Source organism: Rhinopithecus roxellana, chromosome 4 (genome assembly GCF_007565055.1).
Source record: "Rhinopithecus roxellana isolate Shanxi Qingling chromosome 4, ASM756505v1, whole genome shotgun sequence".
NCBI lineage: Eukaryota > Metazoa > Chordata > Mammalia > Primates > Cercopithecidae > Rhinopithecus > Rhinopithecus roxellana.
Window position 1 is genome coordinate 178328137 of NC_044552.1, and position 17092 is coordinate 178345228.

Sequence of the window (17092 nt, forward strand, 5' to 3'; positions counted from 1 at the left end):
CCATGCCCAGCACCCTAGGCATTCTCATTCTACCATCATTAAGTTATTCAGGGTTCTGGTGAAGAACTTTGATCCCAAATGGCTGACCAAGGGCATGCATGTGACCTCCTGGAAGTGCCACAGAAGAACCAAAGAGAAAGCATATTCTTGACATTAAGAGGCACCTTGGCCGGGCCTCCAGCCTCCCTCAGGAAATGCCCTCTAGAGTGCCCAGAGGGTGAAGATGAGAAGACAGCAACTGGGAGAGCCTCCAGCTTGAGAACAAGTGTATTGTGGTCACCAGCACAAACCCATATCTCAGCTGCCTAGATCAAATCTACCCTCTGCCACTGAAGTATGGGGTGACCTTGGAAAGTTACTGAATATCTCTGTACCTCCACTTCTCCATCTGCAGCAAGATCAGTGGTGCTTGTGTGTGAGTGTGTTTTGGAGGGCTGAGTGAGTTACTGGGAATAAAGCACCTAGGACAATGCCTTCTGTTGTCTGCTGAGGAACCACAAACACAAAAGGGAGGACTGGCTCACTATGGTTCCAGCAATTTCCCAAAGGAATTATGGCCAAGGGCACACCCTGACTTCAGGGATGGGAAGAGAACAGTGGAAACCATCTCCATGGGGGTCCTGCTCCAACTCTCTATGCAGCAAATTCAATTACTGCTCCCATTAACAAGCCCCAATAAATGAGAGGTAAACACGTATGTCCAACTGCCTACTCGGGGGCACTAACACCTGGATGACTGCAATCACCTCAAATTTAAAGCAACCCAAATGGAAATTACCATTGCTATGATCTGAATGTTTCTCCCAAAATTCATCTGTAGAAACCTAATTGCCAATGTGATTGTATTAAGAGAGAGGCCTTTAGGAGGTGACTAAGCCACGAGGACAGAGTCCTCATAAGTGGATTGGTGGCCTTATGAAAGAGGTACAAGGGAGCTGCCTCTCCCCTTTTGCCCTTTCATCCTTTCCACCTCATGAGGACACAGCAAGAAGGCCCTCACAAGACACAAAATGCCGGAACCTTGACCTTGTACTTCCCAGTCTCCAGAACCGTGAGGAAATAAATGTCTGTTCTTTATAAATCACCCAGGCTGTGGTATTTTCTTATAGCAGCACAAATGGACTAAGACACCCATCTGCCCAGGCTGAATGTGCTCCTCACCTCCCTGACAAAGCTCTCCCTGATGTCCCTAGTTTTAGGGAGGTGTCCCCCTCATGCTTCTTATTGGCCACCACCCCTGGCTCTATCATATCACCCACCAAACCTGTGCGTGATCCGGTCTCTGCTCAAATGTCCCCTCCACAGACCTTCTCTCTGCACTCTCTATGTTCCTGCCCTGTTTATTTCTCTTTCTCACTCTTATGACAGCTTGAAAACTATATATGCATTTGTTCATTGTCTTACTCTCCCCACAGAAGGCAAATTTCATGAGGACAGGATGCCAGTGTTCACCTCAGTATCTCCACTTCCTAAAACGGTGTGAGACAAATAGTAGTACCTAGTGTCTCACCGTGGACAGAAGGAGGCTATCATCTGTCCCTCCCATTAGATTGCAAACTCCTGAAGACCAGAATGCAGCTAATTGGGTTATATTTTTAGGAAGAAGAATGATGTTTAGCACATAGCAGGTGCCCCCAGATTAGTGAATGAGTGAGACCATCTTCACTTCTAGCTGCACACATTTCTTCTCTTGAGTCTGCAATACAAATATACAAAAATATAGGTCTCTTTCTTCTCTCCCCAATATAGTTCCAATCTGGGGGTGGTGGTGATTTTAAATCATAGGAAGTCACACTTTTGCTCTCTACCAAGACGCTCCTGTGGGTTTTACTATGTTTCCATAGTCAAAAAAAGGACGATAGTCACCAACTCCTCTAGGGCCCTACACATGAGCAGAATCTCAGCCAGATGCAGTAGCTCACACCTGTAATCCTAGCACTTTGGGAGGTCAATGTGGAAGGATCATTTGAGTTCAGCAGTTCAAGTACAGCCTGGGCAACATAGCAAGACCTCATTTCTACTAAAAAAAAAAAAAAAAAAAAAAATTATTATCTGGGTAGGGCGGTACCTGGGAAAATGAGGCTTCAGTGAGCTGTGATTGTGCCACTGCACTGAACTGCAGCCTGGGTGACAGTGAGACTCTATCTCAAGCAAAAAAAAAAAAAAAAGAAGAAGAAGAAGTAAAAGAATCTCTAATTGCCTTTTCCTCCAGTATTTGGTTTCAGCTTTCAATACCTTGTGAGTTGGAGCCACTCATGAAATAGCGGCTGAGGTATCAGGTGTAAAAGGAAATTGTAATTCCAGCTCTACTCTCACCTGGCTGTGAGTAGTCATTCTCAGATTTGCAAAAGTAGGGATGGTTCTGAAGGCTCCCGCCTAAGGCCATCTGTAGTGAAGGACCAATTTTGTTGGTTTTGCAGTTCATTGTGAAGCAGGGCGCAGTCCTAGAGCACAACATTATTGTATGGCCTGTGCCTCCTGCAACTTACCACCAGGCTGGTCTGAGTCCTGTTCTGTGAGACTAGTTTAACCATTGGTCTCATGACAATGTCACATTTCTCTAAAACTTTCTGAACACCTACTCTCCATTTATGAGCTTACCTCACCATGGACTAATTATAAACCATTCACCAACTGGCAGCGATTCAGGATGAACTCTCTGGAAAGCACTGTGCTGAAAGCACTGTGCTAAAAGTCTGTGTAAATTTACAACTAGCAATAACTATAATAATAGCAATAATAATTGGGCATTGCCCTCCAGCTTGAGAAAATGACACACTGGTTTTAATTTCCTCCTCCAGAAATCTTTTATAAAAATAATGCTGATCCCAGTGACCCAGGAAGATGTGAACCTTCTGACTGAGGCTGTGTGGTTTTCCCACTGTTTGCCAGCCATGTGGTCTGGAGGATTTCTCAAGAATCCTTTGAAATCAACATCCTTGTTCTACTGGGTCTCTTAGGACTGTTGGGGTGGTCCACTGTATTAAGGTGCTACAACGGCCTCTGTGCCAGGGAACAGGGGGCTGGGTATCCATGAAGGGCCTGATATTGCCAGTATCATTTATCTGGAGATCTAAGAGGCCCTCTGGAAGCTGGAGCTCCTTAGGCACCAACAAGGGGAGGCGGGAGAAGTGACTTTACTGCGCGGCCTCATGATTAGACTCACAGGAGATGTCTAGACCCAACTATGCTTGTGTGTGATCTCCACGAGGAAGTCGGCCCACAGCCAGGGTGAGAAGGTCCTGAGCTGGGCTCATCTGTAAGCAGCTGACCCAGACTGGTAATAGTTAGGGTCTAGTAATACCAAAAGCTGCCCATCACTGACACCTCTTATGTGTCAGGCACTTTACTATAAATGCTAGCTCATTAAATTCTCCCACAACCCTGTAAGGTAATCCACCTGTAGGCTGGTTTTTATATTAACTTGCAAGATAAGGAAACTAAGCTACTAGAAGCTATGTGGCACCCTAACATCACCCTGAAGTTTTATGAGTAGCGGAGATGGGACCTTATTTTTAATCTACTGGCCTCGTTGTTTATAAAATCTTACTTACATGTTTCAGCCCCCTCTCAGTTCTGAGGCAGGGTCTTTAAGGCAGGGCTGTGTGTTTATGGCAAGGGTATATGGGCAGGTAGCAACCCCCACCCCTCACCTTCCATTCTAGCTTGGCTTGGTGGAGTCTGGGAACATCGTAGGACAGCATCAGGGGACAGACAGCTTCAAAACGAACATGCGCCCTCCCCTCGCAAAGACTACTATTTCAGTCCCAACTCTGGACTTGCCAAATATTGTTCTAACTAATGAAGGCAGTTTTTCCTTTCCCTTTCTCTGCTTTAAGAACTAAAACCTGGGCCAGGCGCGGTGGCTCACGCCTGTAATCTCAGCACTTTGGGAGGCCGAGGTGGGCGGATCACAAGGTCAGGAGATGGAGACCATCCTGGCTGACATGGTGAAACCCCGTCTCTACTAAAAATACAAAAAAATTAGCCAGGCGTGGTGGCAGGCACCTGTAGTCCCAGCAACTCAGGAGGCTGAGGCAGGAGAATGGCGTGAACCCGGGAGGCAGAGCTTGCAGTGAGGCAAGATTGTGCCACTGCACTCCAGCCTGGGCGACAGAGCAAGACTCCATCTAAAAAAAAAAAGAAAGAAAGAAAGAAAAAAAAAGAACTAAAACCCTCTACAATTAATTGGTAATACTAGATGGCATCTGGCAGATGTTCAGTACCATGTCCCTTGTCACATGGGCCCACCCAGACCTATTAAGTCAAAGTCTCTGGGGGTCTGGCCTGGGCACTGGTGTTATTTAAAAGTTCCTAGAAGGCCAGGCAGGGTGGCTCAAGGCTGTAATCCCAGCACTTCGGGAGGCCAAGGCAGGCAGATCACAAGGTCAGGACTTCAAGACCAGCCTGGTCAACGTGGTGAAACCTGTCTCTATTAAAGATACAAAGAAGAAAGAAAGAAAGAAAGAAAGAAAGAAAGAAAGAAAGAAAGAAAGAAAGAAAGAAAGAAAGAAAGAAAGAAAGGAAGAAAGGAAGGAAGGAAGGAAGGAAGGAAGGAAGGAAGGAAGGAAGGAAGGAAGGAAGGAAGGAAGGAAGGAAGGAAGGAAGGAGAAAAATTACCCGGGTGTGGTGGCATGTGCCTGTAATCCCAGCTACTCGGAAGCCTGAGGCAGGAGAATCGCTTCAAACCGGAAGGCGGAGGTTGCCGTCAGCTGAGATTGCGCCATTGAACTCCAGCCTGGGTGACAGGGCGAGACTCCGTCTCAAAAAAATAAATAAATAAACAAATAAATAAAAGTTCCTAGAGTCTGGGCATGGTGGCTCACGCCTGTAATCCCAGTACTTTGAGAGGTCGAAGCAGGGGGATCACCTGAGGTCAGGAGTTCGAGAACAGCCTGGCCAACATGGTGAAACCCCTGTCTCTACTGAAAATACAAAAATTAGCCGGAAGTGGTGGTAGACACCTGTAATCCCAGCTACTTGGGAGCCTGAGGCAGGAGAATCACTTGAACTCAAGAGGCAGAGCTTGCAGTGACCTGAGATTGTGCCACTGCACTCCAGCCTGAGCAACAGAGCAAGATTCCATCTCAAAAATAAATAATGTTCCTGGGTGTTCGCACTGTGCAGATAGAGTGGAGGACAACTGTCCCAGGCCATTTGAGGACAGTCTTAAGGGAGACAAGCGTACTCCACAAGCTCTGCCCTCTTTTCCCAGACCTCTCTCACTTGCTCCCACGCGCAGCTGCTCTCCTCTGGGCTCTGTCCCACAGAGGCCTCAGGCCCAGCAGCAGCCGCTCCCCTGCCAGTGCTTTCTCAGTCCCACAGAAAGCCCTCTTCCATCACTGCACAGATTTCACTCACCATTTGAGACGGGTAAAGCAATTTTGCCAACTGTTTTAAAATATTAAGAGTGTCATGCCTGTAATCCCAGCACTTTGGGAGGCTGAGGCAGGTGGATCACAAGGTCAGGAGATCGAGACCATCCTGGCTAACATGGTGAAACCCCGTCTCTACTAAAAAAAAAAAACAAAACATTAGCTGGGCGCGGTGGTGGGCACCTGCAGTCCCAGCTACTCAGGAGGCTGAGGCAGGAGAATGGTGTGAACCTGGGAGGTGGAGCTTGCAGTGAGCCGAGATCACGCCACTGCACTCCAGCCTCGGAGACAGAGCAAGACTTTGTCTCAAAAAAAAAAAATTAAGAGTGGACATTGACCGACAGGTGAAAAAATATATATATATATCTTCATTATAGAATAATAAAGGAATCGGAAATTGTTATATAATTGTGTAAATAAGTGAATATCTCATGCCACCAAGAAAGTCTGTTAATTAAAAATAAAAAAAAAAAAACCTTAAGAGTACTGTATTAGGCTGTTCTGCATTGCTATAAAGATATACCTGAGGTTGAGTAATTTATACAGAAAAGAGTGTGATTGGCTCACGATTCTGCAGACAGTACAAGAAGCATGGTGCTGGCATCTGCTTCTGGTGAGGGTCTCAGGAAGCTTCTACTCATGGCAGAAGGTGAAGGAGAAGCAGGCATCTCATATGGCAAAAGCCAGAGGGAGAGAGACAAAGGAGGTGCCACACGCTTTTAAAAACCAGGTCTTCAATATCCCTGATGAACATCGATGCAAAAATCCTCAATAAAATACTGGCAAACCAGATCCAGCAGCACATCAAAAAGCTTATCCACCATGATCAAGTGGGCTTTATCCCTGGGATGCAAGGCTGGTTCAACATTCGCAAATCAATAAACGTAATCCAGCATATAAACAGAACCAAAGACAAAAACCACATGATTATCTCAATAGATGCAGAAAAGGCCTTTGACAAAATTCAACAGCCCTTTATGCTAAAAACGCTCAATAAATTCGGTATTGATGGAATGTATCTCAAAATAATAAGAGCTATTTATGACAAACCAACAGCCAATATCATACTGAATGGGCAAAAACTGGAAAAATTCCCTTTGAAAACTGGCACAAGACAGGGATGCCCTCTCTCACCACTCCTATTCAACATAGTGTTGGAAGTTCTGGCTAGGGCAATCAGGCAAGAGAAAGAAATCAAGGGTATTCAGTTAGGAAAAGAAGAAGTCAAATTGTCCCTGTTTGCAGATGACATGACTGTATATTTAAAAAACCCCATCGTCTCAGCCCAAAATCTCCTTAAGCTGATAAGAAACGTCAGCAAAGTCCCGGGATACAAAATTAATGTGCAAAAATCACAAGCATTCTTATACACCAGTAACAGACAAACAGAGAGCCAAATCATGAATGAACTTCCATTCACAATTGCTTCCAAGAGAATAAAATACCTAGGAATCCAACTTACAAGGGATGTAAAGGACCTCTTCAAGGAGAACTACAAACCACTGCTCAGTGAAATCAAAGAGGACACAAACAAATGGAAGAGCATACCATGCTCATGGATAGGAAGAATCAATATTCGTGAAAATGGCCATACTGCCCAAGGTAATTTATAGATTCAATGCCATCCCCATCAAGCTACCAATGACTTTCTTCACAGAATTGGAAAAAACTGCTTTAAAGTTCATATGGAACCAAAAAAGAGCCCGCATTGCCAAGACAATCCTAAGTCAAAAGAACAAAGCTGGAGGCATCACGCTACCTGACTTCAAACTATACTACAAGGCTACAGTAACCAAAACAGCATGGTACTGGTACCAAAACAGAGATCTAGACCAATGCAATAGAACAGAGTCCTCAGAAATAATACCACACATCTACAGCCATCTGATCTTTGACAAACCTGACAAAAACAAGAAATGGGGAAAGGATTCCCTATTTAATAAATGGTGCTGGGAAAATTGGCTAGCCATAAGTAGAAAGCTGAAACTGGATTCTTTCCTTACTCCTTATATGAAAATTAATTCAAGATGGATTAGAGACTTAAATGTTAGACCTAATACCATAAAAACCCTAGAAGAAAACCTAGGTAATACCATTCAGGACATAGGCATGGGCAAGGATTTCATGTCTAAAACACCAAAAGCAACGGCAACAAAAGCCAAAATTGACAAAAGGGATCTAATTAAACTAAAGAGCTTCTGCACAGCAAAAGAAACTACCATCAGAGTGAACAGGCAACCTACAGAATGGGAGAAAAATTTTGCAATCTACTCATCTGACAAAGGGCTAATATCCAGAACCTACAAATAACTCAAATTTACAAGAAAAAAAAAAACAGCCCCATCAAAAAGTGGGCAAAGGATATGAACAGACATTTCTCAAAAGAAGACATTCATACAGCCAACAGACACATGAAAAAATGCTCATCATCACTGGCCATCAGAGAGATGCAAATCAAAACCACAATGAGATGCCATCTCACACCAGTTAGAATGGCAATCATTAAAAAGTCAGGAAACAACAGGTGCTGGAGAGGATGTGGAGAAATAGGGACACTTTTACACTGTTGGTGGGATTGTAAACTAGTTCAACCATTATGGAAAGCAGTATGGCGATTCCTCAAGGATCTAGAACTAGAAGTACCATATGACCCAGCCATCCCATTACTGGGTATATACCCAAAGGATTATAAATCATGCTGCTATAAAGACACATGCACACGTATGTTTATTGCGGCACTATTCACAATAGCAAAGACTTGGAATCAACCCAAATGTCCATCTGTGACAGACTGGATTAAGAAATGTGGCACATATACACCATGGAATATTATGCAGCCATAAAAAAGGATGAGTTTGCGTCCTTTGTAGGGACATGGATGCAGCTGGAAACCATCATTCTCAGCAAACTATCGCAAGAACAGAAAACCAAACATTGCATGTTCTCACTCATAGGTGGGAACTGAACAATGAGATCACTTGGACTCAGGAAGGGGAACATCACACACCGGGGCCTATCATGGGGAGGGGGAAGGGGGGAGGGATGGCACTGGGAGTTATACCTGATGTAAATGATGAATTGATGGGTGCTGACGAGTTGATGGGTGCTGACGAGTTGATGGGTGCAGCACACCAACATGGCACAAGTATAATATGTAACAAACCTGCACGTTATGCACATGTACCCTAGAACTTAAAGTATAATAATAATAAATAAAAATAAAAATAAAACATTAAATAAATAAATAAACAAATCAAAACCAGGTCTAGCTGTAACTCACTCACTATCGCTAGGACAGCACCAAGCCGTCATGACCCAAACACCTCCCACCAGGCCCCACCTCCCACGTTGGAGATTGTATTTCAACATGAGATTTGAAGGGGACAGATATCCAAATAGCAGATGTGCCAAAAACTTGTGTAGAGAATTATGTCGATCCTATAAATTATAGTATGTTGAAAATGTAGAGAATGGAGGTGAGGTGCAGTGGCTCATGCCTGTAATCCCAACACTTTAGGAGGCCGAGGTAGGTGGATTGCTTGAGCCCAGGAGTTCAAGAGTAGCCTGAGCAACATAGTAAAACCCATCTCTACAAAAAATACAAAACTTAGCCAGGCATGATGGCACACGCCTGTAGTCTCATCTACTCTGGAGGCTGAGGTGGCATGATCACTTGAGCCTGGGGAAGTAGAGGTTGCAGTGAGCCAGGATTGCACCACTGCACTCCAGCCTGGGTGATAGAGTGAGACCCTGCCTCAAAAAAAAAAAAAAAAAAGTAAAAAAGTAAAGAAGGCATTTCTTTCTAGCTGTCATAATTAAGATAAATGAAAAATCTATTGACATGTGTTGCATACAGACTGTTTGAAAAACCAACCACATTACAGCATTGTACGTCATGGCACAGCAATAATGTTATAGCCTAGAAAACAAACCAAACACTAAGTGTACCTGGTGTATTTCATGTAGACAACAAAGCACTATGCTGTTGATTCAAATCCTAAGTGCCATTAACCTCCTCTGCCCCAACGGCCCAACCCACAGAAAAAGAATATTATAAAATATTCCACAGATGCCCTTTGGCTACCTGAGCCCTGAAGAAGTTAGAAAGAGAATTTATAGTTGAAAGCCCAGAAATGTGACAGCCTGTAATGAATGAGGATAAGCCTCAAGGTGCCTCCCAAGCTGTCACTGCAGTGACAGTAGAAACGCAATTGTCACCACAGACATCCCTTCAGAAAGTAAAAAGTCTAGTAAGTTTCTGAATCTATTAAGCCAAGGAATATGGAGTCTTTCTGAAAAACAGGGTAAGAGTTTAATTTACCTATTATGCTTCTTCTTCTATTTTGTACTTTAAAATCAGACAGGTAGTTCAAGGAACAAGCCAGACCCCACACCTGGGGAGGATCAGCTGGGCCGTCTGCAGCTGCCAATCCTGGAATGCAGTTGAGGGTTGGTTCCTGGCCTGAGATAAGCTGCGAAGGGGTGAACTGTGTCCCTCTTCCTAATTTCCAGGTCACCCACCTCCCCAGGTGCCTACTCCAGGTGCCTTGTCTTTCCACCACTGCCATTCGCCGGCAGAGTTTCCTGCGAGGCCCCAATGCCACATTTCCTCCCCTGCCCTCTCCTCCCTTTGCCAGTCCTCTTCCTGCTCCTCTGGGACCAAGGCAGCAGCTAGTGATGGACTAACCCAGTGGTGTGATGATGACAAAAGGCAAAGGCCTGAGCTGGGTTGGACAGTCCCCTGGCCCCCAATCTATGACTTCCTGGAACCTCAGAATGTGGCTTCATGTGGAAAGAGGATCATTGCAGATGTCATCAGTTAGGCTGGGGTCCCGTGGAGTAGGGGGGACCCTCAGCCCAAGTGACTGGTGTCTGCATCAGAACAGAAGGGACACAAGCACAGACACACATGGAGGAAGACTATATGACGAGGCATGGAGAGTGTCATGGGATGACAGGGGTGAGATGGGGGTGACGCATCGACAAGCCAGTGAACGTCAAGGCTGCTGGGAAGCAGCGGAAACTGGAGAGAAAGGAAGGACTCACCCAAGGTCCTCAGAGGCAGCGCAGCCCTGCAGACACCTTGATTTTGGGCTTCTGACCTCCCGAACCATGAAAGGATAAATCTCTGTTGTTTGAAGCCACACAGTTTGTGGTGCTTTATTAGTCCAGCCTTATTATTGTGTGCCTCAGGAGCTAACACAGAGCCTTTACAGGGCCATGTGTACCTGGCTGCTAATTGTGGCCACCTACAGATTGGTGCGGAAAATAAGTTTCATTCCAAGTGATAACTCACATGGCTTTGCAGGGGCCACTTAGCTCTCTGTGTGGAGAGGGGCTCCAGGGCACTGTCCAGCGTCAGGAAAGAAGTGTGCTGCAGGCAGCATTAGTGCTGTCTGCCATGAGCGCAGAACAGAGAGCCACAGTCTCATGGCCTGAATGCCAGCCCCACTGGGGGCACTGCCCAGAGCCCACAGCCTCACACCAACAATCACTCGCTCTCCTACCATGTTGAAATGTTTTCCGTTTTTCATGTTATAGGAGAAAGAGAAAATGAATACAAAATAGCACACTTAAAATTAGGAGTAATCTTTTTCAAATGTCAGTAATCTAGAAGTCTAATTTTTTATTCAATGTTTTTTGTAGAGATGGTGGTTCACCATGTTGCCTAGGCTGGTCTCAAACTCCTGGGCTCAAGTGATCCACCTGCCTCAGCCCTCCAAAGTGGCTGTGATTAGAGTTGTGAGCCACTGCACCCAGTCTTTTTTCTTTTGAGTGAAATTATTAATCTTTCTACAAATATACTGAAGGTCAGCTTGTTTCTTGTTAACAGATCCTAGGCCCAGTATGGAGGTATATGTAAAAGAATGTTAGAGAAGGGTCCTGAAGAAAAAGACTGACTTATAACAGTTCAAAGACTTAAAATATAAAGTCAAAGTGGTTTCAGAAAATGTGTGGCCTGAAAAGGCGCTTTGTTTGTTTGTTTTTTTGAGACAGAGTCTTGCTGTGTTTCCCAGACTGGAGTGCAGTGGCAGGATCTCAGCTCACTACAACCTCCGCCTCCCGGGTTCAAGCGATTCTCCTGCCTCAGCTTCTCAAGTAGCTGGAATTACAGGCATGTGCCACCACACCTAGCTAATTTTTGCATTTTTAGTGGAGAAGGGATTTCGCCACGTTGACCTGGCTGGTCTTGAACTCCTGACCTCAGATGATCCACCTGCCTCAGCCTCCCAAAGTGCTGGGATTACAGGTGTGAGCCACAGCACCCTGCCTTGAAAAGATGGTTTTTATTTTATTTTTTATTTTATTTATTTATTTATTTATTTTTAGACGGAGTCTCGCTCTGTCGCCCAAGCTAGAGTGCATTGGCGTGATCTCGGCTCACTGCAAGCTCTGCCTCCCGGGTTCATGCTATTCTCCTGCCTCAGCCTCCCCAGTAGCTGGGACTATGGGCGCCCGCCACCATGCCTGGCTAATTTTTTGTGTTTTTAGTAGAGATAGGTTTTCACTGTGTTAGCCAGGATGGTCTTGATCTCCTGACCTCGTGAGCCACCTGCCTCAGACTCCCAAAGTGCTGGGATTACAGGCGTGAGTTACCGCGCCTGGCCTTGAAAAGATGGTTTTTAAACAACAGAGTTTAGATGATGAAATCTCTGAAGAAAACAGAGAATGGGTTTGGCTTATGACATTAGCTCAGTGACCCCCGTGCCTGGCATGGTATATGGAAAGCAGAAGGTTTAGCAAATAAATACCTGACTCCACATGCTAATTTGTTTAAAAAGTTTACAGATAATTGGACACCAAATGCTATTTGGGCATTAAAATATCATCTTGATAACCTGGAACTGCTCTATACTGTTTTTCCACTCAGTTTATTAAAAGGAAGACATTGAGAATCTCTTCAGCATTCTGAAAGTTGCTATTCAAGGAAGACATGAATATTGCTGCATGGGACAATGGCAATGCTTAAACAGCCCTTCTCTAATGCCAGCCCCCGTCATACCTGCTCTACATCTACTACTGTTCAGTCCTCAGGACAGCTCATCACCTTGCAATCGAGGCCATAAAGGCAATGAGAAGTCAGGTAACTCTCCCAGACCACACAGCTGGTGAGGGCAGAGCCATCCAGGGCAGCCCCTGTGCCATGCAGCCTCTCCTCAGAAGCCGTTCCTCCAGTCAGCATCTACAAATGGTCCACTGTGTGCAAGTCCCCCATCTGTCATCACACAGAGACAAAGAAGCACCAAGGAGGCTCCCCAGAGAAGGCTCTTCCCAGTCACGGCCCCTCACATTCCTCCAAACCTGAATTCTGGCCCTCCACAGCCTCCTCCCTCAATCCGATCTTCACACTCAGCAGGCTCTCACTCATCCAGTCTCTCTCTCTCCCTGTGTCAGGCAGGTACAGGGCATCATCAAACTCACACAATGGGGGCAGGCATGGTGGCTCACACCTGTCATCCCAAGTACTTGGGAGACTGAGGTGGAGGATTGGTTGAGCACAAGAGTTCAAGGCGGCACTGAGTTATAACTGCCACTGCACTCCAGCCTGGGTGACAGAGTAAGACTGTCTCAAAAAAAAAAAAAAAAAAAAAAAAAAAAAAGCACCCCGAACAAGATGTGAACCGTGGTGTAGTTGGGAACAACCTGGAGTTTTGGCTGCTCTTAGGAGGAAAGTGAGTGTTTGCAAACAAATTAATTTAGCTTGTTTTAAAAGCTGAACTGCTTGTTTACTTAGAGAGCTGTCTTGTCAGATGTCAAAATTCCCCTGGACATGGCTAGCATGGCTGGGATTGAAAGGAAATGTTAACCACACAAGCAAGAAGATGGCAGTGATGGCTCTGTTTGCAGGACCAAGACTGATGACTTCCTGATACGGTTTGGCCGTATCCCAACCCAAATCTCATCTTGAATTGTAATCCCCATGATCCACACATGTTGAGGGAGGAACCCAGTGGGAGGTGATTGGATCACGGGGGTGGTTTCCCCATGCAGTTCTCGTGACAGTGAGTTCTCAGGAGAGCTGATGTTTTACAAGGCAGTTTTCCCTGTTCTTGCATGCTCTCTCTCACCTGCCACCATGTAAGACGGGCCTGCTTCCCCTTCCACCATAATTGTAAGATTCCTGAGGCTCTCCAGTCATGCAGAACTGTGAGTCCATTAAACCTCTTTTCTTTATAAATTTCCCCATCTCAGGTATTCCCGTTTTTTTTTTTTTTTTGGTTTTGTTTTGTTTTTTATGAGATGGAGTTTCACTCTGCCACCTAGGCTGGAGTGCAGTGGGCTCACTGCTGCAGCCTCCACCTCCTGGGTTCAAGTGATTCTCCTGCCTCAGCTTCCCAAGTAGCTGGGACTACAGGTGCCTGCCACCACACCTGGCTAATTTTTTGTGTTTATAATAGAGATGAGGTTTCACCATGTTGACCAGGCTGGTCTTGAATTCCTCACCTCAGGTGGTCTGCCCACCTTGGCCTCCCAAAGTGCTGGAATTACAGGCATGAACCACCACGCACAGCCAAGGGTATTTCTTTATAGCAGTGTGAAAATGGCCTAATACACTTCCTTTAGCCAAAACTCCTGGAGGTTACAGTACATTTTCTGTGTGTACATGAGAAATTAGAATGGGATTTAGGGAATTTGCTAATGGGACTATTTACCAGATGTGGTCAAGATAATATGTGGATCACATTTTTCATGGACTCTTGAAACTGCCCCCAGGACACCTCCCAGGCTGTAGCTAGGTAGCTGACCCTTTACTTGCATTCAGTAATATCTGAAAGCTATCGAGAAAAACCTGAATCAGCATTTACTTCTGAATAAGCATTTGAAAACCATTAATTTTTCTGGGAAATCAGTAGCGGCATCAGCAGATCATGCCCGAGTTTTGTGAGGCACTTCCCTCCATCTGGCCTGGAAGCCACATGTTCTGCTTATACACCTGCTTGTGTGTCAGCTACACAGTGTGCATTCGTTAGAAAAAGCTAACTGCCATGGCAGAGACCCAAAATCTATAATGGCTCCACCACCATAGAAGTTTATTTGGTGCTCACATATTAGTTCTAAATAGATGCACAGCCATCCTCCATGTAGTCACTTATGAAGAGGCCCAGGCTCAGGAAAGCTCTGCTATCTTCACCTTTTCAAGTGGAAAATGTTCTTGTAACTCTTCAAGTTGAAAGTCAAGTGGCTCTCAAGGTAGCCCTGGGTGTTGAAATCAAGTCTTCAGCAAAGGGAAAGCCCGGGAGACAGCATGGGTGGGGTTTCTCAGGCCAGGTCAGGAAATGGTATCTACCCCTTTGGCATGCATTTTATTGGGTAGGAAGGACTCAGAGCCACGGGCCACTCCTATATGGCAAGGGGACCTGAGAAACAGCTCAGCCATGGAGAAACATGGATTTTGATGATCCCTTAGCAGTCTCTGCTCCATAACGAGATATGAGATGATGGATAAACCCTGAACCTTATTCCCCACTTTCAATTAAAAAATACTATTCTGGACAATATAGGTTGTAGGAAGCCTTATAGTTAATATTTTTAAATTTCATTTTCAGGGATTTCCTAAACAAATAAAAAAGCTCACAGACAAAAATTGTGTATATTGCAGTAATCTGTATAAGGCCCTGGAGTCAGATAGCCTGGATTTGAATCTGGACTCTGTCACCTTTGTAGCTGGTTGATCTGGGCAAGATATTAATTTCTCTTGGCTTCAGTCTCTTTATATGTAAATGGATACAAGAACAGTACCTGTCTCACAGAGATGGTGTGAGGGTTAAGTGAGAAGATGCGCATGGACTGTATATTACAGTGATGAGCATGGGACCTGGCACAGAGTAAGCCCTGGGAACAGGAATCAAATCACATTTCACTGAGATTCCAAATGACAATAGATACCACCTTCCAAAGTAAAGCATGAGACCACCATGCAGGACTTGCAAAAAGAAAGGTGGAGGGGAGGAATCAGGCAACTCTCAAACCCTCTTTCCCATTAAGGGAATGGGAAGGAGTTGGGTGGAGCTGGGGGAAGACGGTTGCTGCTGGGTGTCCCACTCTCCCATCCCCAAGAGAGGTGGGTTGGAGGTGCCTGATTTTAAGGCGGTGAGGGGATGAGGGGTGGGCTGCAACAGTAGCACTTGGGGACACAGGGAGCTTGTGTCTAACCCAAGCCTGAAAAACTTGACAAACCTGGCAGGCTGGCAGCTGTGCCAACAGAGGCAGAAGAGGCACTGCATGGGGACAGCCACCTCCCATTGTTTCCCAGGAACCAAGCGTGGAGCCCCAGTGAGAACCAGATGTGGCCGGGAGAGGGCAAAGCGAAAGAATGTCATGGATCCCAGGCGAAGGGGCCTCAGGGAGGGTTCAGGCAAAGCAGCTAAAGAAGGCCTTCCTGGTAACAGAGGTTATGGAGCTGATGGCAATCAAATATGAACGAGATGCTTCACCCATGTTGGAGAGCTACAACGGAGATCCCAGTGACAGGAACTTGGCACTGGGCTGGGCAAGGGGACTTCCACCAACTCACAAAAAGGCACAGGAGAACAAATTCATCTGTCCAACCTGTCACGCGCAGAAAGGTGCTGCTGATCTTTCTGTTTAATTCAGAGTCTTCCAACAACCGTTCACTGAGCACCTCCTACTACCAGGCCTCCTCTAGGGGCCTGGGACACATCAGTGAACAAACCGGAGGCCCCGCCCCGGCAGAGCTTTTGTATCAGTGGGAGAAGACAGTAAACAATGAGCATGGCAAATGAGCAAGCTGTAAGGCATGTTAGAAAGTGATGTTCTAACGAGAAAAGGCAGCTGTTAACATGAGCAGCTGGGGCTGCCATTTTAATCATGGAAAATCAACTTTCTGGTTTCTCTTCCTTGCTCTTCCTGCCCTGGACTCCAAACACCAGAGGTAGCTGACTGGGGAGGAGCCCTAGAACCAAGCATAGAGATAGAGGGTGAAGCCCACCCCACACCCCTGCCATTCCCACCATCATCACAGCTGGCAGCTCCTAGCCTGAGGCAGTCAGAGCTGCAGGAAGGGAGGAAGTGTAAGGAGGAGTCAAGCTTTGATGTTACATTGACCTGAGCATATTAAGTATCGCATAGAACCTGATCAATGAAAAGTAACCAGAAAAGCTCTGAAAATGACCAGGAAAGGTTCTAGTGCTTTCTCCTTGAGCAGGGGACAGAGGTAAGGCCACAGAGGAATTTGAGGGACATAAGAGACAAAAATGCCGCTGCTGTTTATATACCAGGCCAGGATTGCCAAATGTTGAAATAGCCACACACTCATTAATGACAGCTGATTTTTAATGGAATGATCATAGAACACTATGGAATCACTTCTTAGTACTGTATACCACAGTGTGTGTTAAAAATACTGAAGTTTCCCTGTGAGGCAAAAACTTCAGGAGCTTAAAATGAGGTCCAGATATCTAAAAATATGGAGCGCCTTGTTTTTAAAAATTGAAATGTTGACCTTCAGAAAGAATTATATTTACTCAAGACGGAAAAATGAGAAATACCTGCATATTAATTTCCTAGGACTCTATAGCAAAGCACCACTAACTGGGTGGCTTGTACAACAGCAGTTTATTCTTGCTCAGTTCCGAAAGTCAGAAGTCCAAAATCAAGATGCCCACAGAGCCACACTCCCTCTGACACCCACAGGGCAGAATCCCTGCCTGTGCCTGGCATCTGGTGGTGCGCCTCCATCCTGGACATTCCTTGAC